At 36.0% G+C, this 24,157-nt stretch overlaps 2 long non-coding RNA genes across 2 annotated transcripts in view; one reads left to right on the top strand and one right to left on the bottom strand.

The window, feature by feature from the left end:
• The window catches only part of LOC116152064 (uncharacterized), a 659,999-nt gene that overhangs the window by 280,149 nt on the left and 355,693 nt on the right, over positions 1 to 24,157 (top strand). The gene's annotated exons all lie outside the window — the stretch shown is intronic.
• On the bottom strand, positions 20,137 to 21,824 carry LOC135321062 (uncharacterized). Its single transcript, XR_010380481.1, has 3 exons — positions 21,663 to 21,824; positions 20,992 to 21,099; positions 20,137 to 20,529 (listed from the first exon to the last, which is right to left on the bottom strand). It is a non-coding gene; the product is annotated as an uncharacterized LOC135321062 (long non-coding RNA).

The following is a 24,157-nucleotide window of genomic DNA, read 5'->3' as shown; positions in this document are numbered from 1 at the left end:
ATTCTTGCAAAAATTGGATACTGGTATAAAAAAAAAATCTATGAATGACTTTTAAAAAATGACTTGATTTTTGTGGGGAGCAGATTTAGGTTCAGAGCAGAACTGAGGGGAAGGAAGAGCTTTCTTGTATACCCCTGGCTGACACATGCATGATCTCCTCCATTATCAACACCCCTTACTAGAGTGCTACATTTATTACAATTGATAATCCTACATTGACACATCATAATAACCTGATGTTCATAGTTTACATTAAGGTTCACTCTTGGTTTTGTACCCTCTGTGGATTTGGACAAATGTATGATGATATGTATCCATCATTATGGTACCATATTTTCACTCTCCTTAGAATACTCTGTGCCCTGCCTATTAACCCATCCCACCCCCTTAACCTCTAAGAACCACTTTTACTGTTTCTGTACTTGTGCTTTCTCCAGAAGGTCATATAGTTGGAATCATACAGTATGTAAACTTTTCAGGATAGCTTCTTTCAGTTAGTACTATGAATTTAAGTTTCCCCCATGTCTTTTCATGGCTTGATAGCTTATTTATTTTTGGCACTTAAAAATCTTCCATTGTCTGAATGTGCCCCAGTTTATCCATTCACCTAAGGAAGCTTATCTTGGTTGCTTTCAAGTTTCAGCAGTTATGAATAAAGCTGTTATTAACATCCATGTGCAAGTTTCTGTGTGGACATAAGTTTTCAACTCCTTTGGGTAAATACCAAGGAGTAGAATTGCTAGATAATGTGTTAAGATTATGTTCAGTTTTGTAAGAAACCACCAAACTGTCTTCCAAAGTGACTGTACCATTTTGCAGTCCCACCAGCAATGAATGCTAGTTCCTGTTACTGCACATGTTCACCAGCATTTGATGTTGTCAGGGCTTTGGATTTTAGCCATTCTAATAGATATATACTGGTATCTCATTATTGTTTTAATTTTCATTTCTCTGCTGACATGATGTGGAACATCTTTTCATATGCTTATTTACCATTTGTGCATCTTCTTTGGTGAGATCGAAAGACTAAGGTCTTTGATCCATTTTTTATTTGGATTGTTTGTTTTCTTATTGTTGAATTTAAGAGTTCTTTGTGTGTTTTGGATAACAGTCCTTCATCAGATACTTCTTTTCAAATATTTTCTCCCAGCCTGTGTCTTCTCTTCTTATTATCCTGACACTTTCTGAGTGCACAAGTTTTAAATTATAATGAGGTTCAGATTATCAGCTCTTCCTTTCATGAATTGTGCCTTCGTTGCTATATCTGAAAAATCATCATCAAACCCAAGATCATCCAGATTTTCTCTTGTGTTATCTCCTAGAAGTTTGTGAAAGGTATGAAGTCTGCACATGAGGAAGTCCAGTTATTCTTACATCATTTGTTGAAAAGACTATTTTTTTCCTCCACTGTATTGACTTTGTAATTTTGTCAAAGATGAATTGACTTTATGGGGGTCTATTTCTGGGATCACTATTCTCTTCCATTGATCTGTCTGTCTGTTCTTTCACCAATACTACACTGTCTTGATTATTGAAGTTGTATAGTAAGTGTTGAAGTCAGATCATGTCTCTCCTCCAACTTTGGTCTCCCTCAATGATGGATTGACTCTTCTGGGTCTTCTGCTTCTCCATATAAGCTTTAGGATGAGTTTATTGATATCCATAAAATAATTTACTGGAATTTTAATTGGGATTTCATTGAATCTATAGATAAAATTGAAAAGAACTGACATCTTAACAGTATTTAGTTTGCCTATCTATGATATGGAATATATCTCCATTTATTTAATTTTTCTTTTATTTCATCCATCAGTGTTTTATAGTTTTCTTCATATATATCATGTGCACATTTTGTTACATTTATAGCTAAGTATTCTAACTGAGTATTTTTTGAGTGCTAATAGAAATGGTATTGTGTTTTTAATTTCAAATTCTACTTTTTCATTGCTGGTATGTAGGATAATGATTGACTTTTGTACATTGATTTTATGTCCTGCAATCTTGCTGTAATTTTATGTTTGTTCCAGAAGTTTTTTTTTGTCAGTTCTTCAGATTTCCTGCATAGACAATCATGTCAACTGTGAACAAAGTTTTATGTCTTCCTTCCCCTTTGTATACCTTTCATTTCCTTTTCTTCTTATTGTATTAGCTAGAATTTCCAGTACAGTGTTGAAAAGGAGTGATGAGAGGGGCATTCTTTCCTTGAATCTGGTCTTAGTGATTTCTCAGCCAACCTTGATGCTATGCTATCTATGTTTGGGTTTCTTAAACTTAGGTATCCTAAACTTTTTTTTATTGCTTAAGCCAGTTGAGTCAGGATTTCCTATTCCTTGCAGCCAAAAGTAAACTAGCTGAGAAAATCCACACATATATACCACCCCACCCAAAAAAAAAAAAAAAACCAAAAACCCTTACAAACCAGAGATGGAGTGCAAGCAAGATGAAAATATAATTCCATAGTGTACTACATTAAAAGTACCTCAAGGGACAGTGGATTCAAGAAATACTTTAGGTATCTTGTTAAATTATCATTATTGTCTCCATTTAAATGCAGTTTCCCTCCCCTGACATTCCAAAGCACCTTATTTACACTTTACCTATGCCATTTATGTTCTGACTTGTAGTTGTATATGAATTTGTCTTACGTGTCTAGCTTGTAATCTTGGAGGTCTATATTTTTACTGCTTGTACAAGTATGTACTTTTATAGCAGTAGGAACTGAATAAGCATTTATTGACTGAATAAATAATTGTATACAGGGCTTTAGGATGTCAGAAAAAGGTGAAGTCCTGGAATAGAGGCTTATCCTACTTCATAAATACAGTTGAAATAAGTAAAAAAAAAAAAAAAAAAGGCATCAAGAAAGAATTTGAACTATATTTTAAATGATTTATTGGGGTTTAAATAAGAAAATAAACTAAAATTTGAAACAGACATGAAACTATGAAAGTGGTATTTCATAGAAACAATCTAGAGGGAGAAAGAAAACAGAAAAAGGGTATTTAGAGCAAAATTGTATAATTGTTTAGGTGTCATGATAGGTAGAGATAAAACTGGACACGTACTTTGGAGTCAGATTGGGAAGGACTTGAATGCTAAAGTGAAGAGTTTATCATTGCCTCTAAGAATTAAAGATGAACTAAAATTTTAAACAGATATTAATTTATATAAAAGTAGTATTTTGTAGAAATATTAATCTAACATTCTCCCTTCCTTGTCACTTGCTATATAAATATAAGGGCTTTTTTTTATAACTTTCTTTTATGAATGGATGTCCTAGTTGCATACCCTAAACCACATGATGACTGAGGAAAACTGTTTTGACCTAGATGTTTTATGAATATATAATATTGCTAATGAATATACATGGTCATAGGATTCAGTATAGCAGAGTTCAAATAACTATATCCTTTATGACTCTTCTCCTCTTTGCCTCTGTCTTTCCTACTGCAGCCCCCTTCTCATCCCAGGCCACTCTTGCTGTCCCCACTGGATGAGAGTGAGGGTTTTTCCTTCTGTGGTGTGAATAGAGCTAACCTATACCTGTGGCTGTACACAGAGCAAGGAGATTTAAAATCAGTGGAGTGCTAGTGGAAGAAAGATAACTAAAAAGAGCAGCAATATTATAGAAGTATGGGCATTGAGCATTCTTACTGTTGCTACAATGTTTAATAAGGAACTTGGAAAAAATCAGGGCAGTATAGAAAGTATTTAAAATGTGGACTTTTCCACAGTGTAGTTCTTGTGGAATTAAGTGACATTAAAGCATGTTCTGTGGTGGTTGGTAGACTAAGCAATGTAGTCTGGTCACAAGCCCAAGAATACCTAGGCATAGTCCCAAGAGAAGTTTGTAATCAAATGCAGCTCGCAGAGAGAGTTTCAAATCTTACATGATTTTCATAATGAATGTTTTGGATTACCACAGTATGTTTTCCAATGCTCATTTTCATTTAGATGGGGGGGGGGTAGTATTTCAAGAATCCATGCTTTATATTTTTTATTTCAATTCCTTAAGGTACCCAGAATTTCCTTGCCAGAAGGATCCATGTAAAAATTAGAATCTATCTTGAAATTCAACTAAACATTGCATCCCTAAATTGTTTCAAAAAAATTGAAAGCTGAGCATATTGTAATCCTCAGAGCTGTCCGTAGACAGACAATATTGCAGAAGTTTTTGCCCATGTGTCTTTGTTTTGCAAATGAATATTCAACATTGCATTAGAGCAACAAAAAGATTAATCTTGGAATTGGAGAACCCTACAAATGCTGAATTGAAAGACAAGTTAGTTAACCTTAGAGAAAGAGAAAAGAAGCATCTAGGAAATTTATTATTGCCTCAAATTTTGTTGTGGTTTTTCCATTGACAGTCAAGGGAAAGGGGAAGGAACTAGAGACTGTGTGTAGTATTAATGCTGTTTTAAATGAATGTCTATTGTTGTTCCTGTAAATACCATATAATAAAGCTAAATTATTCAAATATTACTTAGAAATATATTCTTATAAAAGGCACCAGGCACATAGCCAATATCATTGCAAAACAAAGAGGCAACAAGAAATAAAACTGTACCATTTATAGAAACCATGGCTTAGGATACCTCTCATGACTAGAATTGTTAGAATTCTGGTGTAAAAACTGGTAGAATTGTTCTTTGCATTCTCATGCAGATATTGCAAGGAAAGTGTCTTCTTGTTTAATACAGTATTAAGGATAATCTGTAGAAAAGTTCATTGTAAATCCTTGGGTGAATATATTTTTAGCTCTTTCAAAGTTGTAGTTTTAACAGCTTCTGGTTTTCTTCCTGATCAGTTGATACACGTTGGGCACCCTTGATTTAAATAATAGAAAGTCATGATTGAATTTTCTACAAAGTTGAAGACTAACAGTGTCTGCAAAGAGACTTGAAAAATCAAAGTAAAAACATTTCTTCACTTCGTAATTTAGTTTTATATGTTTCAATTAAATGTTTCTCCATTACACCAGATAGTTTAGTAAAGACATCTTTTAATAAATAAGTTATATCTTATTGAAGATGGTTGGTCAGTTGATAGCTTCACCTTCACAGCTTAGTAAAGAAAACCATTATATTCTGCTTAGTGGTGTCAGATGGCTGATGGCAGATATGGTTGGACTAAAAAGTGACTTCTGTCCTTTCCACACTCCATGTTTGAGTTCAGTTGGTTATAAAGTGTGTCTCTCACCTCTCCCTTTTACTGCCCTCCTCTCATCTTATTTCCTTGTTCCTTTAGTATTACTACCTCTGTAATGACGTTTTAGATAATGAAGTGTGCTAATGAAATTTATTTTTGTTTAATAGGGGTTTCTTCTGTAATTTATTCAACTTTCCAATATGATTTCACTATATGCCTTAGCCCATTATAATGAGAAACTGGCATACAGAGAAGTTCAATGTTTTAGTTCCAGAATTACTGACCACATATGACCAGAATTCAGTTCTCTCACTTTTTAACATGGCCCTTTTTCTGTGGTGCTGCCCAGTCTTCAATCAAATGATATAAATATGGTTTGTTGGAAATAGTTCTTTCCAGGAAAGGGTCTCAGGTTCAGCTCTATCTGTGGTCCACCGTGGCCACTCTTTTCATTTTATTCCCAAAACGCTTTGAGGCAAAACAGCATCAATTGTGGCATTGAAGACATAGCCGAATGATTGTGAATTTGAGGCTGTTCCTCCCAGGTCTAAGAAAGCCTCTTTGTAACTGGCCTAGACTTTGCTTTGTGTCCTTTTAGCAAGGCCTTTCTTCAGAGTCATTAAATTCTAAGTAAGCTGGTTGAGAAATTTAAAGAGGAGATGACTGTCAGGTTGTATGTTTTAAAACATAATGCTTATATATTTGATATAAGCATAGATATGATTAAGAATTACATTGCTCAGAATCGTGTACTATTGTTACTTGTTATAGCATTTAATGTAAATGTGTTTAGTAAAACTTTTTATATTTTTCAAATTGGAGATATTAAATGGCTTTAGAATATTTTCATTTTTATCAATTTTGTTGAACATTTTAGAAATAAATTCAAGTTCAACTGAATGAATTCAAGATGTATTGTTTAGTTCCTATTGTAAACATTACTTCAAAGTTAAAAAAATTCTCCAGCTAATATCTGTAAATTCTTTGGTATTTACTAAAGCATATTTGCTAGTCTTTTCATATCTCCTTAGCTTATTTCTTAAAGAGAAATCAAATAAGGGAAAAAAAACTCCAAGAAGAATTTTGTCGTAGTGAAAAAATATACCATTATTACTTTGTTTCTTCTGCATGATTTACTGCTTTTTTAGAGTATTATTTTTTGATTTTTTTGATTTTTTTGGTAACTCCGTTCAGTTTTGAATTGAACTCTGTTCATATTTGAATTATGTTGTTATGGTTGTTTGTGTGCTTGAGAATGATTTTTAACTAACTCTCAAGTAGTATTTTTTAAATAGAGTTGTTCACCAGTTTTCTTATAGATATAATGAAGGTCATTTGAAAAATAATATCTATAGTGCTTATATGACTAATCCTTAGTTCTGCTGCTTATTTTTCTTTCTCAGTTGGCTAGTAAGCTGGAGATCTGTGATGGATTGCCTTTAGGCATAAAATTGTGAATATCTATCTATTTATTACCTATCTCCTAAAGAATCTGCAAATGATAGCTATTAATAGACTTAAAAAATTAGTCACTTGTGAATGGAATTTCCATCTTTCTAACTTTAACCTAAATTCCTACAGAGCATTTGGGGAGAAGTACAAATCTCACTTTGTCTGAAAACAAGCACTCTGTGGGCCAGAATTTTCTGCTTTCTTTAACTGGCAAGTTATTTGATGGCTAGTAAACTGATTTCTCTCTAAGCCTTTTCTCCTTTAGGGCAGAAAATTTTCCGAAATACTGAAGCAAATGATGATTTCTTTTAATTACTAAAAAGTCTTATTTTGACTTTTCTTTAACTTTTCAACTAAACCCTCAAATGTATAAGTGTAAACTTACACATATGTATAATATACACTTGTTATCTTTTTCTTTTCCTCTTCATCTTTAAAATGGAGTTTATATATCAGAAGCCTTATACTTCCCATCGTGAAGTGGAATTAGGAATTGAGAAACAGAAATTCTATAGTTATCTAAACAATATTGGCAGATAAACAAGGGTTACCATGTTAGACTCTGACTTGAAGTACAGAAACCATAACAAAACAATTGGAAGATGAGAGAGGGAAAATATATGAGGAACAAAAAACTTAAAAAAAAAAAAAAAAGAAAAAGAAGAAATATTTTAACCATGAAACAAGAACAGGTTACTACAAAAACGGACATACAGAGAGCAGAAAAAAATAGTTGAAAATTAAAAACTTGGTAAAAAAATGTATTAATAAAGAGTTGTAATAATGAAATTGAGAAAATCTCCCAGAAAGTAGAGCAAAATGTCAAAAATATTGAAAACGAGAGAAAAGAAATTTAGAAGACCAGCCCAGTAGGTCCAATATCTCAAAAATAGGAATCCCATAGAAAATAGAAAAAACAAGGAAGTAAAACATTCATTATTTTCTTGGAATAAACCAAGGAGATTTTCCTCAGATTGCATTAGTCCTTGAGTTTGTTTTTTGTTGTTGTTGTTTGTTTTTTGTTTTTGTTTTTAAAAAAGATGGAAAGCAGACTCAAACCAAAGCACACCATCACAAAAATTCATAACTATGGGGACAAAAGAAAAAAAATAGTATTTATTTCCAGGGAGAAGGGAAAAAATCATGGTTTAATAATAAACACGTTTAGAATACATCTGGAATTTTCAAGAGTAACATTGAAAGCTAAAGGGCAGTAAAGAATTGTCTTCCGCAAAATTCTGAAGAGAAATAATTTCCAATTAGAAGTGTATACTTAGCCAAGCTATCAGTGATGGGAAAATCGTAGATATTTTCAACCATTTACCAACCAAAGGAGCGAACAAAAATAATGAAGACATGGGATTTGCAGAATTGATGATTCAACAGGGAAAGGTAGAGAAAGGAAGCCTCAGAATAAGAGCCATGTACTGCTTGTATAGGGAACTCAGAAGGTCAGAAGGCTTCATGAAAACTTCCTTTTTAAGCAGTTGAAATTAAGAGAGATTTAGTAATTGATAAAGAGGTGGGATTGAGTTAGTTATGAATGTAAAGAGAACCAAGCAAATGAATAAAGCAAGAAATATGTGATAAATATAGGGTAAACTATAGAAAGAGAAAACCAATCATAAATAGTTTATTATGTGGCTCAGCTTTGAGTGAAATTTATTGTCATGATTACATACTCTGAATATTAATCTAAATAAGTTACAATATAACTATTAGAGATGATATGGGACCTGGTAGAATGGTTCTGAGTTTAGGGGTTGAGGGGGTGGGAGGAAAGAACTCTAAATGCTCATCTTGTGCAGTGTAGGTAAATAAATGATACTTACAACCCATATTTAAAAAAGCCCCCCAAATCGTGTTACTTAGAGATGTAGTGAATTATACCAAAATAATCAGCTAAAAAGTACAAATAAAAGCATGTTAGAGATGTAATCCCATGTAATCAGGGATAAAAATTGTTGCCATGAAGAGGGGAAAATGTGGGAGTAGCAGTGGGGATATGCTGGATTGATGGATTGATTTTTATTGAAGTATAGTTGATTTACAATGTTTCAGGTGTACACTAAAGTGATTCAGTTATACATGTATATATGTGTGTATATATATATAAAGATCTGCTATTTTTCATAATGAACTTTGTAGAACCATTTGACTTTTAAACTCTTTTGAATTGTATACTTTATTAAAATTAAAAAAAATAGTAAAACTGAACAAAAATTAACTACTGAACCACATACATTGAAAGATACTCTTAAAGCTCACAGCTAAACCAAAAAAAAAAAAAAAAATCAGATACACATAGAGATCTCAACCAGTTGAAAACTATAACATGTTGCTTATCTGCTTACTAAAGGGCTTTATTATATTTTATGTATTTATATTTGAATTTAGATAGCATTTTATAGTCTTCTTTAATTTTTTTTCTTATTTACTTCCAATATATACAGCAAGATCAACATGTATTCTTGTAAACCACCTTGAAATTTTCTGGAAGCAAGGAATGATATAAGTAAATAATACTGACATTAGAGAAATTGAGGATTAAAAACTAACACATAGGAAACAAATGGAGGGAAATGAGATGACCGTACCAACAACTAAAATAGGGAACTGGGAAAGGGAAAAATAATTACCTGAGTCAATGGCACGTGATCTAAAATTATTTAATGAATGGTTTAAATGACATTATATGGTCACCTGTCTGTTTTCAGTTGTGTCAGTCACAAATATAACATGCTCTTCCTTATGAAGATAAGTGAATTTGTGTGTAAGGTAATTACTCCATTAAATAATTACAAAATAACAAGGCAGAAAGCAAAATTGTAGGATAAGTGAAGGGGACAGTAGAAGGAAATATTTTATGCATTTTGTAAGAAAAGTGGATATTTTAAGGAGAGCTGTATTTGAGATGAGGTTTAAGGATGAGAGTGATTTCTGGTTGGGGGAATCAGGAAATTTGGATGAAACTCATCAAATTGGAGTTGAAGGCACATCGTGGCAGGTCATGGAAAATAATGTAAGTGAGAAAAATGATATAGGTAGGACCAAATTATTGAAGATTATGGATTTTAATATAATATGCACAAGATGTTATAAGTTCTGGAAATGCACGACTAAAAAGATTTTCAAGAAGACTAGTTTTGCAAATAGGGATAAGAAAAATCAGAAGGGGAAGAGTCTGGTGGCAATAAGATCAGTTGTAGATTGATTATATTTATGAATTGATTAAAGTCTTCATTAGAGTGGAACTGGAGGGTTGGGTGTAATGAAACATATTTGAGAATTTGTGATATTATTTATATTTTATATTTATGAAAAAGGGTCAGAGAGAAAATGTGTTATCATTAACTTACAACGTATAATTTCAAATGGAGTTTTTGATGAAAAGCATTTGAAGAGATTGTAACTCTTATAGCCAATTAATATCAGTATATTTGTAAGATTGCTTCTTATAACCCCACTCTCACTCCTCTGGAGTGCTGAAGATATCTGACCAATCACTATTTTTGAATGTGTTTAGTGGAAACAACCCAACAGTGTCTGGGATATTACACAAGTTTTTCAGTGGAGAATTGGACATCTACAACAAGGCAAAAAACTGTAAAGCTGCCATAATTATTCAGAAAATTCATACACACTCCCAGGCAAATGGTTACTGGAATTTTCAAGTTGTTCTAGCACTTTTTTTAATGCTAGTTACCAGAATAATGACTTTCATTTGGATGTGTGTTTAGCTGAGATAGGCGTGGCCAATTTTTCAGTTGGTGGGTTTTGCAAACAAATTATTTCTTCAGTCTTGTTTAATCTCTGTGGCCTTGCTATTATGATGATACTTATACAAATAAAAGCATTAAAATGATTCCTATGCATATCATTAAGTTGATTCCCCATTGTTTGTGTTGTTTAAAAATGTTAAAACTATGAGATCCTTATGATGAGTCAAATCCAGAGGTTAACTAAGCAGATAGTAATTTAATCACCTTACTACAAGTGAGGTTAGTGGCAGACATGTGGCTAATATTCTACTCAAGATTTTAAATATTTATATTGCAACTCATAAGTCTAAACACTGTTCATATCGTGTTACCCATGGAGGAGGCGGGGGAGGCAGAGTGAAGGTGATGTGGGGTGTGGGAAAGATGAAGAGCTGGGGTAGGAGAAGCCACCTCTCTACTGGGCATCTAGGTATTTTGTAAACTGCAAAGGTAGGGAGCTTTGTTTTTAATATTTGGCTGGGATACAGAAATTTAACTTACAGCATTGTGTTTTCTTTTATTTGGACAGTTTGTCTAAATTTGGTTTATTCAGTATAGTCCTGGACTATTTCTTCTTTTTTAACTAGATGAAATAATTACAGCTTTTTTTCCTCCTGAACAATAACAAATCAAGCAGACCTGAAAGAGATGTTTTTCTATTTATTTCTTTGGTGCATTTCTGAAATACACGAAACCAACTGCTGCTCTCTTCTTCTGGTAGCAAATATTCATAATCTTATCAAAAGAGTTACCGAAGTTTGATTTGCTTTCCATTTCACAGTAGAGTTTGAAGAAGAAATATGCCTGAAGTCCACTAATCAGTGTTGCTGTGTGGTCTGTAATCCTGCTCATTATGGCAGATGATGGGGTGGAGTTTGCCCCATTGCTAACGCATGCAGCACACACCCTAGTAAAACACCGCTTCTCTCTGCATACATATTGGGGGCACCTCTCTCAACTTACCTAAAACTACACTCACCTTGCCCTTCCAAACTGTTTTTTAAGATGCTTTATTTCTGTTAATTTTGCCTCTGTAACTCCCAGATACTGAAACTTAAAACTAGTATCTTACTGCAACCCTTAACCTTTTGTGCTTTTCATGCAGTTATTAGTCTTCCACTATGATGCACTCTTCCCCGATTTTCCTTATTCCAGTCTTTCATATGCCTCTGATAGATTGATCTTCCTAAAACATGCAGTTATCAAAGCTTTATATCATCCACCTCTCTACTAAATTAATAAGAAGCCTCACCCTGGTCTTAAAGACCTCACCATATGTTCCTGCTTTCACCTCTCTAATCCCTAAAGAATTTTTCCCTCAAGGAAACTTAGTCTACACTCCTTTCCTTTAGGAGTTTAAGTATTTAGATTTTCATATTCTTGTGACAGCTTATATCATCCCCATCTCCCTGAGTATGCTGTAATTAATAAATTAAAATCTTAGATTTTTCAAGTGGAAACACCACCTTCTTCATGAAGCACTCTGTGATTACACACAAATTACTTCCAACCCTTTAAGCTTATAGTATGTATTCGCCACATGCATGCAACCTTGGATTGCCTATATTTGTGTGTTGGTAGATACCTACTTAATCCAAGAATAGAACATATAGTTGACCATCAACAGTGTTAATTTCTTTCCACCTAAAGATCTAGTATTATTAATATGTAATATCTCAAAATTCTCTATAGTGCTCATACTAAGTGCTCAGTAAATATTTGTCAAATAGATGAAGTTACTATTTGGAACTTATTTAATTTGGTGCAAAAAGTGGATGTATTCCATGAACTAAAACGTTCCCATGAAATATGTACAACATTTCTGTATTAACCTCTGAAACCCCTGTATTCACAGTATGTGAACATAACCCTTTGCCTAAAAATGTTATTTTGAGCATGAAGTCTGGAGATTTCATGAGATCCAAAAAGGCCTTCTGAAGAGCATTCTATGAAGCCCCTGCAAAAGTTATCCCAGCAAAATTTCTCACATCAATTAAATATGCCAAAGATGGCTTACATGGAGATTAACCTCTGGGTTTAAGGGTAAATTGACTTCCTCCTTTTATTTAAAATAAGCTATTTCTCACTGGATTAGAAAGCCAAATAGGGTAAAAAAAAATTGAATTCACTAGAGGCTGTGTGTAAAGAAAGGTATGTGGAAGCAGCGTTATTCTCTAAAGGCTTAAATTTGATCCAATGATAGACAGTCACTTTAAAAAAAAAAGTAAAATGAATGTTTGGAAGAGAAATAAAGGATAGGGATAAAATCTCAAGAGTGGAGAATAAATAATGTGATTTTATGACAAATGTTTATCTTATTTATGTTTACAATTCATTACTGTTTGCATTTGTGTTCTGTTTTAAAAATATTTTTTATCCAGCAAGTAAGTACTCAGTGCTGAAGGTGAGAAGGTGTTTAACAGCAGTTACTTTGTTAGTTATCAGTCAGTCTGAAGCTTTTTTTTTTTAAATCATGTTCTGTGCTTGTTGATAACAGTTTCTCTTCTGAAGCTTGATTGAGCAGACACAGTTCAGGAAGGTGAAGTCTTTGGAATTTCTGTTCTGGGTCTTTTAATTATGCCTCTGGACCTAAAGACCAGTGTCTCTGAGGCTGGTGCTCTGTTTAGAATTCCTTGGAACCTGTGCTATTCCAGTGCTGCTTCAACAGCCCCATCAGGCAGAGATTCAGGGAAAGATGCCAGCAAAGGGTCCAGGTTTAAAATCCTTCTGTTCCAGCTTCCATGGATCTGTGGGTAGTGATCTTATTATGCAACAGAATTTGGCAGTTTAGTAACTTATCTTCTTTTTAAAAATCTTCCCTATCCTGGTTTTCTAGTAATTCCACTTCTCTAGCTCTTCAGCCTGAGAGATTAGTCCTCCTCCATGCTCTAGTTTCTTCTCACATCCATGAAATTACTTCTGTCTACTCCTCCCCTTTGAGAAATCTCACATCTTCTCGTGATTCCTCAGTGTGTGTCTTTACCTTTGATTCCATTCCTAAGAAATCACACAGCTGGTAATTGGTGAAACTGGGATTTGAACCCATGGCTGCAGATCCTAAAGCATAAGCTCTTAATCATTCTTTGCTCAAAACTAACTTTGCAGCTTAGGCAAAATCATCATTGATGACAGTTACTCAGTACCCAATATGTACCATGCACTGGGTTTAGATCCTTCATATCTGTTACACTGAATTTCAAGGTACTTATTTCATTTCACAGATGAAGTTTTATGCTGTGGGAATGGCCCAAATAGGAGCATAAGGATTACTTGTTTGCATTTTTGCATATAGGGCCATTATCTTTACTCTGAGTTTAGTGCATTAAGATTTCAAAGGGAGGTATAATTTTGCAGCACGTTTATATATTGCTGTCTTCCTTTTTAAGTTCCTTTTAAGTAAATCACACAAACACAAATTTCTACATTACTAGAGCAGGTAACATACATAAGTAAATCAGAATTTAGGATGACAAGTAGTAAAGAGATGTGTGGAAAATTGAAAGTTTATGTCCCACATAAATTTATTCAGTTTTAATTTGAAAATGATACTGTGCAGGTAAGCATGTACGCGTGTGTGTGCGTGTGCACACACAAGCACAGAGAGGTTACCAGTTGGCAGTCCTTTGAATTATTACTTCTTTTCTTTCTTAAGCAGAAGTTATTATATAGAATAGATAGATCCAAAAATACATGATTCCACTTTGAAGGTGAATGTGAAGTAATTGGCTTGCATGTATTCATATTTGCACTCTTAAGACTGGTCTGATGAACGCATGGTGATCACTTTTAAGGAGCTACTGGTTTGGTTGAATTGTTTCACTTAGGCCTTAATGATGCACATGTGCTTTAGTGGGTTCTCAAAGAAGAAAACAGATTATGACTTCTGTCTTCTTTTATCAGGTGATTATAATTCAGGACTTGAGAGTGCAATGGTAACTTCTCCGTGGGAGGAATGTCCAAGCCGAAAGCATGGTGCTCCCTGTCGCGTGGAGAGTTGGCAGGCCACGCAGTGGGTTCTGGCCCTCACGGGGGAAGCCTAGGCACCTCCCTTGCCACTTGGTTTTTTAATGTGGGCAGATGGGACTGCATTGTTTCAAAGTTTCAGTCTGGAAAAATTCAGACACTAAGGGTTAATCTACATTTTAAAATAGCTGTCTTTGGAGGAAATTATGCTATAAATGAAAAACCTGTGTGGAGTTCTGGGTTCTCTCTTTATGTTAGCTTTGGCAAGTCCAGGAGTCTGTTTTGATGATAAAGCCAGCATTTCAAACCTGGATTTTATATTGCAGGAAAACTAAGCAAATTTAAAATGCTCCGCATTTGCCTTTTGACACCCCATAACCAATAGATGAACTTTAATTTCTGGGAGGCCTCCCAGTGATTAATGCCTTTCCATTTATGACGTGAGAAGAATGAGCCGTATGTTACAGTTGGTCTTCTGTCCGTTTCTGAAGAGCACCCGTGCCAGGATTTTGATGTGCACTCGCTTTCTGGCACCAAGCTTCACACTTCTCACCCAGCACAGAGCCAGCTCACAGATCCTGTTGGGTACAGCGACTCCAGACACACAGCCTGAATTTGAAGGCGGCCTCCTAAAATGTGGCAGGCACAGTCTCCCTCTTCCTATTTGGAACCCATCATGTGGGGCTAGGACCTCTCTCAGTTGCCTGCAAAATAGCTTTGGGAGAGTTGCATTTGTTAGCTCTTCACTGAAGCAATCTCCATGAAGGTGAGGCTTGTGCTACATGGCTGTTTCATAAAGGTTTTCTGTTGTCTGTACTTACTGTTACATTTTCATATTCCCTTAGAAATCACACACACTATACTTTTAGAAGGGGAGGTATTGGAGTAAATACCTTTAGGGACTTCCTTGATTCCTAAAACCTCATGGGAGAGGAATGACATTCATTAAGCCACTGTGGTAGCTGTTAATGCTGTCCATCAAGTATCGTTGATTCTTTTCTCTTTAAAGTACATGATAGAATATCATTTTTTCCCTCCCCTGTGCCCATGCAACTTGCTTTGATCAATAAAAATTGAGCAGAAGTGACATGTGTTACTCTATACTGTAAATGTTAAAAGCTGGCATGTGATTCACCACTTCCTCCTCTTGCTGCTTCAGTGATTGAAGAAGCCCAGGCCCAGAACCATCCGTCTGGTTCCCTGAGTAACTGTGATGAAAAGAGAACCCTAGCTCACTAATGTTCAGCTTGTGGCTTAAGCAATATGTTGGTATGTTAATTGCTAAGATTTCAGAGTTTCTTGTTACTGCATCATAACCTAGCTCATGTGGATGTAGAGGCTTTGTTAACTGGAGAGTAGAACCATGGCATTGAAGCTTGAACAATGCAGAGCCAAATCCACTTCTTTCCTAAATTGCTTTCTCTTTTAAGGTATCTATTAAACAAGTGAGTTTCCTTTGTTTGGAAAAGAGACAGACAGGGTGTGCTTTAGCAGGTCCACCATCTTCCAGCTGTTCTCCCTGTGACAGGCTAGAGATACCAAAGTCTAAATCAAGAAAGGAGATAAGAGAACCTACGTTTTCCAAGTAACTTCATCATTAATAATTTTACTGTATTTTGATCCCACTTACTTCTTGTCTATTTCTTCTCACATTGGTTAGGAAACAGGCATAAGAAGAAGTGATGATGGCTATTTCCCCAAATTTCTAATACTTACAGACATTAGGTATTTGTATAGCATACCACTTAGTCATATCTGGCTAAAAGATGTAAGCATACTATTTTTGTTGTTTCTTAAAAGTCCTGAAACAGTAGCAGCCTAATGGTTTATAGGTGCGGTAGGCAGGGGTCTAACATGCTCCCTAAGTTTCTAAGCTTCTGGTGTACATATCCTTAATCCCTTTCTCTTTGTGTTTGAGTGTAAATGCCTTTTATGTATAAATGAAATATCACTCCCATGGTTAGGCTATGTTATATGGCAAAGGTTGGAGAGAATTTGCCAGTGCAGTTGAGATTCCTAATTGGTTGAGTTTGAACTAATCAAAAGGGGGTTTATCCTGGTTAAGCCTAACTTCATTAGGTGTGATTTTTCAACAGAGTCTGTAGTTCACAGCTAAAAGAAGTCAGAGTCATTTTCCTCCTGGAACTGAAGGAGGAAATGGCCATGTTGTGAACAGCCCATGGAGGAGGCCACATGGCAGGGACCTGAGACTGGCTGCTCAGGGTGGTTCCTGGCTTACATCTAACAAGAAAATGGGGACCTCAGTCAGAAACAAGTTCTGCCAACAACCTGAGGGAGCTTGGAAGCAGATCTTTCCCTAATTGATTTTCCAGATGAGAACACAGTCATCCAGCATCTTGATTTAAGCCTTGTGGGACCACAAGTAAAGGATCCAGCTAAAATATGCCAGACTCCTGACCCACAGAAACTGCTAGATAATAAATTTATTATTAGTTTAATCTACTGAATTTGTGGCAATTTATTATGCAGCAATAGAACACTAATACAGGAAGAATTCAACCTGACAGTTTTTTTCTTGAAATATCAGGGTGTTTTAATAAACATCTAAGCTTGTCCTGCTAACCCCTTAGCTTCCTGAAATCACTTTTAACTCCCATATGGAAAGATGAGATCAGAAGAGGTTCTCACAGTGGTTAGCTGTGGCCCTTGACATCCTCGTCCTCAGCCTGTCCCCAGTCCATCCACTGCAAGCAGCCATGAGAGAGCTTCCTGGTTTCTAGGACTCTTGGATACACATGCCTACCTTCTCCACACTGGGTGTACTCTGGTCCTTAGACAGAGTCATTCTGTAGTAGTCATAAGAACCTGGGAAAGCACCAGGGTGATTGTGGGATACCAGGGAGTCTATGGTATATCTCTAAAACCAAGTGTTGGGCCCCTTTTGAGCACATTCTGGAAGGGAACTATGATGATGTAGAAACATCCGTTTGACTGGTTAGAAACATCCTCACTTGGTCATTTTAGGTAGATTTTAACATTAGAATGTATGCTTCCATAACATGCAGCACAAGCAGACAGAAATGAGCCTCATTGCAGACAGGGGAGAGACTTCTGCTTGCTTGTTTGGCTCATTTTGGCATTTTTTGAAGTTGATAACCAGAGAGGAAGGAACCAGTTTATTAAGGCACTCTTTGAAGCAAGTACCTTTTCTTTCTTTATGTCAGGTGTTTGACTTGTTACATTTTATGTTAAGTGATTTTAATAAAATAAGATAGAAGCAAACAAAAAGGTAATCTGTGACTTGTAAGGATTTTTAGGTTGGTTATAGAAAAGAATAGGAAGGCACCAAGAGATTTAGTTTGTTTTTCAGGTAAAACTGCCAGTTTGTCAGACCTGGAGGAGAGGGTTTTGTGGAGAAAGAGAGAGAAAAGAAAGCTGTTAGATATCTGGAATGCATTATCCTTTTAACTGAGAACAAGGAGGCATGTGACCATTTAACTTTGAATGTTTGGTCAGAGCTATGCAGAGCTCTACTTCAGGTGAGTTTATCAATGAGATCCCTCTCCTGTGGTAATAGCATTTATGAGGAGAAAATTCAGAGTAAATGAATTTAAAAGCAATCAAAGCAGTGGCTTCCTCTACAGAGTTTGTGAAGGCTCTTGCTGAAAACACTGATGACATAGAATGGACCAATAGGACTTACATGTAAAATTGTTTGAATCTGTGCCATGAGAGGTTCTGAGGAATGCTGAGTTGTTGCTTCCCCCATAAATTGATTAGATAAATGTAAATAAAAAATATTACGTGATTGCTTATCCACATTGTTTACAGTGCTGTAGATTATCAGTTCTCAGATGAAAGGCCCAGGCTGGGCTAGGAAATGGCCAGTATTGGCTTTCTTCATGCTCTTTAGTCTTTCTGAATTTCTAGGTAGCCTATTTCTTGTATTGTTTAATCTTACCTTTCTCACTGGCCAGAGACGGTGCATCAGCCCAGTAGGGAGACACTGAGTTGATATTCGTAAAACACTGGTCTTTAACGCATCTTACTCTGGGTGGTGATTGATGTCTCCAGCTAGTTTAGAAGTTTACTGATGGGCTTTTCTTTAGTTATTGGCTCTCTGTGTTAACAGCAGAAAAGCTCTCAAGGAAGATGATTTTCAGGGACGTGGGGGAGTTGAGCTGAAAGCTGAAATCATTAGGACACTATGAATAGATGCAAAGGTGACTGTCTTCTCATTTTGTTCACCTTCTTCTCCCCCATCTTATGACAACCCTCTCCCTGATTTCAGGAACATTATGCTGCCCATTACAATTTTTAAAAAGTATTGCTCTTAGTAGTTAAAGTTGCCAATCCAATATATTAGTTTATTTCAATTAGAAGAATTCAAATCTGATTATTTAACTAAAAGTACCTGAGTAGGATCACAATGGGAAGGATCCATATACTTACTCCTTCAAGGTATATTTAACATTTAAAGGATGGTGTTTGTTAAACAAATCTCCATTTGAGCAGTAGGGTGGGGACTTTTGAGCCTAGGGATCTATGTGTACTTCTTTTCTAACCACATTCACCATTCTCGTATCTTTTCCCCATTAAGAGCAGGGATCTGTAACTGAAAATTCCACTCCTGAAGGGCTGCCAACCAGCTACGATAGATGGAAAATGCTTTCTCCCAAAGACATATAGTTCCCATTGGGGTTTATACCACTCTATCACCTACCTGAGTTGTAAACCAAGTGAGAGATACACAAACAAGTTAGGCAACTGGAAATAAAATTATCCATTTTAATACTAATAGTACTATTGGAAAACAAGATTTAGGTATGTGACTACTATGTACCCCAGAATTTGGCATATCCATCCATCTAGTCAGAGACAGCCTGGCAAACCGTAACCTTGCCCACAAGAAATGTTTCTTTGCCACTAAGCTTCCTATAAGTTGAGAACTGACCCAACCACATGCTCTCTGAAAGGAAGCTGATCCCAAGAGAGGAGGAGAGGGAAAGGGTTAAGTTATCCATATATGGTTCCTTTTCCCAAATTTGCTAATTTCCACAACTTTACTTCCACAACTGGCTATGTAATTTGTGGGGCCCAGTGTAAAATGAAAATGCAGGACCCCTTCTTTAAAAATTTTTAAGAAATTCAAGATGGTGACAGTAGAACATTGACTTAAACGTGAGTCCTTCTGAGTGTGGAACCTTGTACAATTATGCAAGTCACGTATCCATGAAGCCAGTCCTGTTCAGTTCTTACCTGGGAGGATTGAGTGAGGAAGTAAAGGGAATACAAGAATGTTATTCATGTCCATCTACATGGACACACAAATCAAATATAAAACAGGTTCCTCAAACAATGACATTCCCAAGCCTTCTTTTCTCTTATCCCTTAGGCTTAACTGCCACATCTATGGTCCACTAGGGGAGTGGATATACCTATCAGGCTAGGAGAACAGCAGTGTCATCAGGGAGATCTTGCTATCATAGCCATGGGCCTGCTATTCTAGTACCACCCACTGTTGTTTTATTGATCCTTCATTATACAGTGAAGAATTTACTTAAGAAGCCTTTGAAATAAGTCAGAATCATACAACATAAAATCAACTCCAAGTCTACTTGGTACCCAAGCCTAAAATTTTGCTTTTTATGTATCTGAAATTAACTAGAGGGATTCTCCAAGAAAAGTAAACTGGCTTCATCAGTTTTGTAATTCTGAGAAGAAATTTATTTCACATTTTAGGAAAGAAAACATAGTCTTATAACAGCATTCCAGAGATAACTTTAAATAAAATATGTGATAAATTTACCACAGAGAAAACTGAATAGCATTGGACATTGGAAAGTATCAATATCAGATTATTTTATACTTGGGATTGTAATTTTGACCACATGACAAAAGACTGAGTACTCCATCCACCTGCCATCATCAGAGAGTAAACAAAAGGAACATGAACCCAAAGGAAGGATGGTCTTCTGTTTAATTAGGGATGAGTCAGAGGAGCCATTGAGAGGCTGTGAGTCACTCTGAGAATGATCTCTTCTTAAAGGGTCAAGGCATTGCTAGTGGTGACAGGGGTTCCATATTCCATCCCTCCTTCCCTGAGCAGTGTGGAGCAAGATGGAGACACAACATAGCTTCTGTGACAGTGGAAGAGTGACAGTACCAAGGGCTACTTTTGAGGTATGACAAAGGAGAGTCTTGTCCTTCAGCTCCAGTGCTGGCTGTGGGAGAAAATGGAGACCTGTCCAAAGATAATTATTGAGTTTCAGTGATGGCAAAAGGTGGTAGAAACATGTCTCCAACATATCAGTTGGGGAATCTTCCTTACTCAAGGTGTGAAGTCTGAATTTTACCATTAGTAGTATGGTTGAAACCAATATAATGGATTACTTAGACCAGAGTAAAAGCAGCGGTTATTTTAAAATTTATCACTGAAGAGACCTCTAGGTGAGAATGATACTCTTCTTATAGATAAAATGTGAACTCAATTACATTACATATTAAATAATATGTTTATTAGTTACAAACAGAATACATTCTTGAGGTCTAATAATGAAAGCCTTTTTCATCAATTTATGCTTATTCACTTTAGTGTTGTCTTCTTTCTGACAATGTATTGTTAGTTGTGTTTCAGGCATTTCTTTCCTTGCCCTTAATATGTATTTTTGCTCTGGGGAAGTGAATGAATATTGTTTCATCTCACCTTCATTGCACCTTCCTGAATCTTTTGTGGCAGGGCTGAGTCCCAAAGAGCCTGGGTCATAAAGAGAGGGTCAGGGCTGCAGTGATTTCTCATGTCTAATGCTCTGTCCTAGAGGCAGGAGAAATGTGTTCAGTTGGGAGAGCGAATCAATTCATGATGAATTCAGCAGCCTCTGCCCTTGACTCTATAGTTTGCATTATCCAGGGCAGTCTTAGAATGGCTAATGGTCATAGTGGTGAAGGGGTGAATAGGGGTAACTCTTGTCCTCTGAGTCTTCATAAGATAACCTGTGGTATACAAGATAAAATGTAGCTGATAATGATTTTTATTATTCTAAAAAATAATTCTTTTTCTCTAAGAAAGAAGAAAATCAATGTAAGGGAAATGCTACTGTTCATGAACTGTTAAGACCTTCCTGCCCTTGTATATTCAGATCAGTTGATGATATCTACAGTTTTCCTGATAAATTCTTACTAGTTTTATAGCACTGGAGATAACCATATACAGTTGACCCTTGAACAACACAGGTTTGAACTGCATGGATCTACTTACAACATGAATTTTTTTTCAATAGCAAATACAGTACTACATGATTTGTAGTTGGTTGAATCCACAGATGTGGGACCACAGATATGGAGGTTCTGACTGCAGTGTTATATGCAGATTTTCACCTGTGCAGAGGGGCAGTACTCCAACCCCTGAGTTGTTCAGGTGTCAGCTATGCATTCTGAACCAAGTCCATGTAGTTTTAAGCAGATTTCATATGTGACCATGGAACAATACAGCAGTTGAAAAATTTTCACATATAGAATTTCCTGTAAAGGATTGTAGAATTCAAAAATCTTTCCATCTTTGAACTTGCTTCTTCATATTTTCTCATTTTCTGTAGAGAGATACAACAAAAAGCCCTGGAAAATGTAAATGTAGCAACAAGAGATAAAACTAGAAAATTGCTGTATATTTATGATACTGTACTATCAAAAGAAACAAACTCATCACCAAACCATGTTTAAGTGAAAATTTTCCTTACACAAGGATATAAACATTTTTATCCTTCATTGCTCTTCTTTCTTGGTATATGCCTTTCATACATGGTCATTAAACCCAACAACTCTTCTGGCACCACTCCTCTCTTTTTCATTTCCCTATGACCATTCAAAGCTAAGCCCTCATAACCTCATTTGTGCCCTCTTGTATTAGTCTCCTAACAAAGCTTGAGACTGAAGTGCTTCAGCCCAGGACTCCACTTTCAGTTTAGACTGGTGACACAGGGACTTTTGCTTTGTAGTGGGCTCTGAGGTCACTTACCCAGGCATCCATTAGACTTCCCTTTTTTGGTATTTGTCAACATACAATATATCATATGGTTTCTTCTCTTCCAGACCTTGCTGTTCAGCAGCCCCTTTTTGGAAGCCCCTGTATCACAAGCATATTAGTCCTTTTGGTTTTGACTGTGTGGTCATAGATATGTCCATAGATAGGTAATGTGTACATAGAAGCAAGAAATAAGAAAGATATAAAGAACTTACATGTTTCTGAATGCCATCTGAGATGGTAACTGAAAAATATATTTGACTTTCTTCCTTTGCATTCATTTCAGAGGATCAGGTTCACCAAGTCTACCTCCATTTCCAGATTCCACCTTGACAAAGCCCAGTTTAAAGTTAGCCTCACATCTCAGCTGGATGAGGTAATTTAGGAAGAATTACAAATACTCCCTGGGCCTTTACTGAGCCCATGATATCTCTGAGAACATCCAAACTAGGTGAAACCCAGATCCCTTTGTAGTTGTCCCAATTAAATTCTCTCAGGATTTTCTTACCTCTTACATTATATTTTAATCTTAGTTCTCACTCCTCCTCTAAATTGGTGGATTTCAATCCATGCTCCTTACAGCACTGTGGGGTCGATGACTCCTTAGCTCTATGGAAGTGGAGGAAAAAGTGAAGTGGTACTGAAGCAATATAAGTATTATGGAGTTGTCTCATTCATCTTTCAGCCAAAGTATCTGTGTTTTTTGGTCTTGTTTTTTCTTTCTTTTTTTTTTTTTTTGTTTGTTTTACATATTGGACTTGAACAAAGGGATTTGGATCTTGCCATTTCCTCAAGCAGTCATTCCAAATCTTTTCATCTTTCTCCATCAAAATTTCTCAGGAAAAGGTGAGAAACCTACTATCCTACTAAAATCGTCCACCTGAAGGTCACAAATGTCACTTTGTTTTACGGTTAACTTTTGCTTTTATCTTTCGCACCTTCCCATGACATGAATGGCTATTCTCCCCCGAATCATGACTCTCCCTCTCACCATTTCCAGGATACAGCCTTATCTCTCTGACAGTTTTTACTCCACTTTTTTCTTATCTTACCCCCTCCCCCACATGGCATCTATCTTAGGTCATGTTCCCTAGAAGCTGAATCTGAGGTGGGAATTATTGGTCAAGTGATTTACTGGAAGTGCTCTTAGGAGAAAGGGCATGAGGGAAGTAGGATGGGGCAGAGGGGAAAAAAACTAAGCAAGAATACAGCTTCCTTGAGACCAACTTCAGTCTCATCCTATGGAAGCTCTGGAGAACAGATTGTACCACTGTGATTTCTCTTTAAGGGAAATGGCTAGACTTTTATACCCAAGTTTTTAGCCCATAATCACAGCAATAGGAAAATGGATGCTCCAGCTATTGAAGGGGATCTGCACAAGGCCTTATCAGCATCCACTACATCATCTTTTCCTATGTCTTCTTTCCTCTTGATATCTCTCCCTTAAAGTAATGTATTGCACATTCTATGTATACACGTCATGTTTGCCACATCCATATCACCAACATCTCCTCCCAACTGCAGATCTTTGTTTCTTAATTCACTGTGCATTGGATGTCCTACAAAATTCACATTTTCAAAGGCAAAATAAGTACTCATATTTTATCTTCCCAAACTGACTTTTCTATATTTGTGAATGATACTGTTATTCTTTAATATTAGGGCTCAAAAGATTTTAAAGTGGCTCTTATGCTTTCTCTCTCTGCCATCAAATTCTGTTATGCCTTCTTGTTCTTTATTCCCCGCTCTTAATTCCTTGCAAACCACCAATGAGTCTACTACCTTGACAATTTTAGTCTTTGTTTGAGACATTTTCTTCATCTTTAATGCTTTTCTGCCCATTTGCACTTGG

The sequence above is a fragment of the Camelus dromedarius genome, chromosome 3, assembly GCF_036321535.1.
Source record: "Camelus dromedarius isolate mCamDro1 chromosome 3, mCamDro1.pat, whole genome shotgun sequence".
NCBI lineage: Eukaryota > Metazoa > Chordata > Mammalia > Artiodactyla > Camelidae > Camelus > Camelus dromedarius.
Note: the sequence above shows the minus strand (reverse complement) of the source record. Positions and strands in the feature narration are given on the sequence as shown.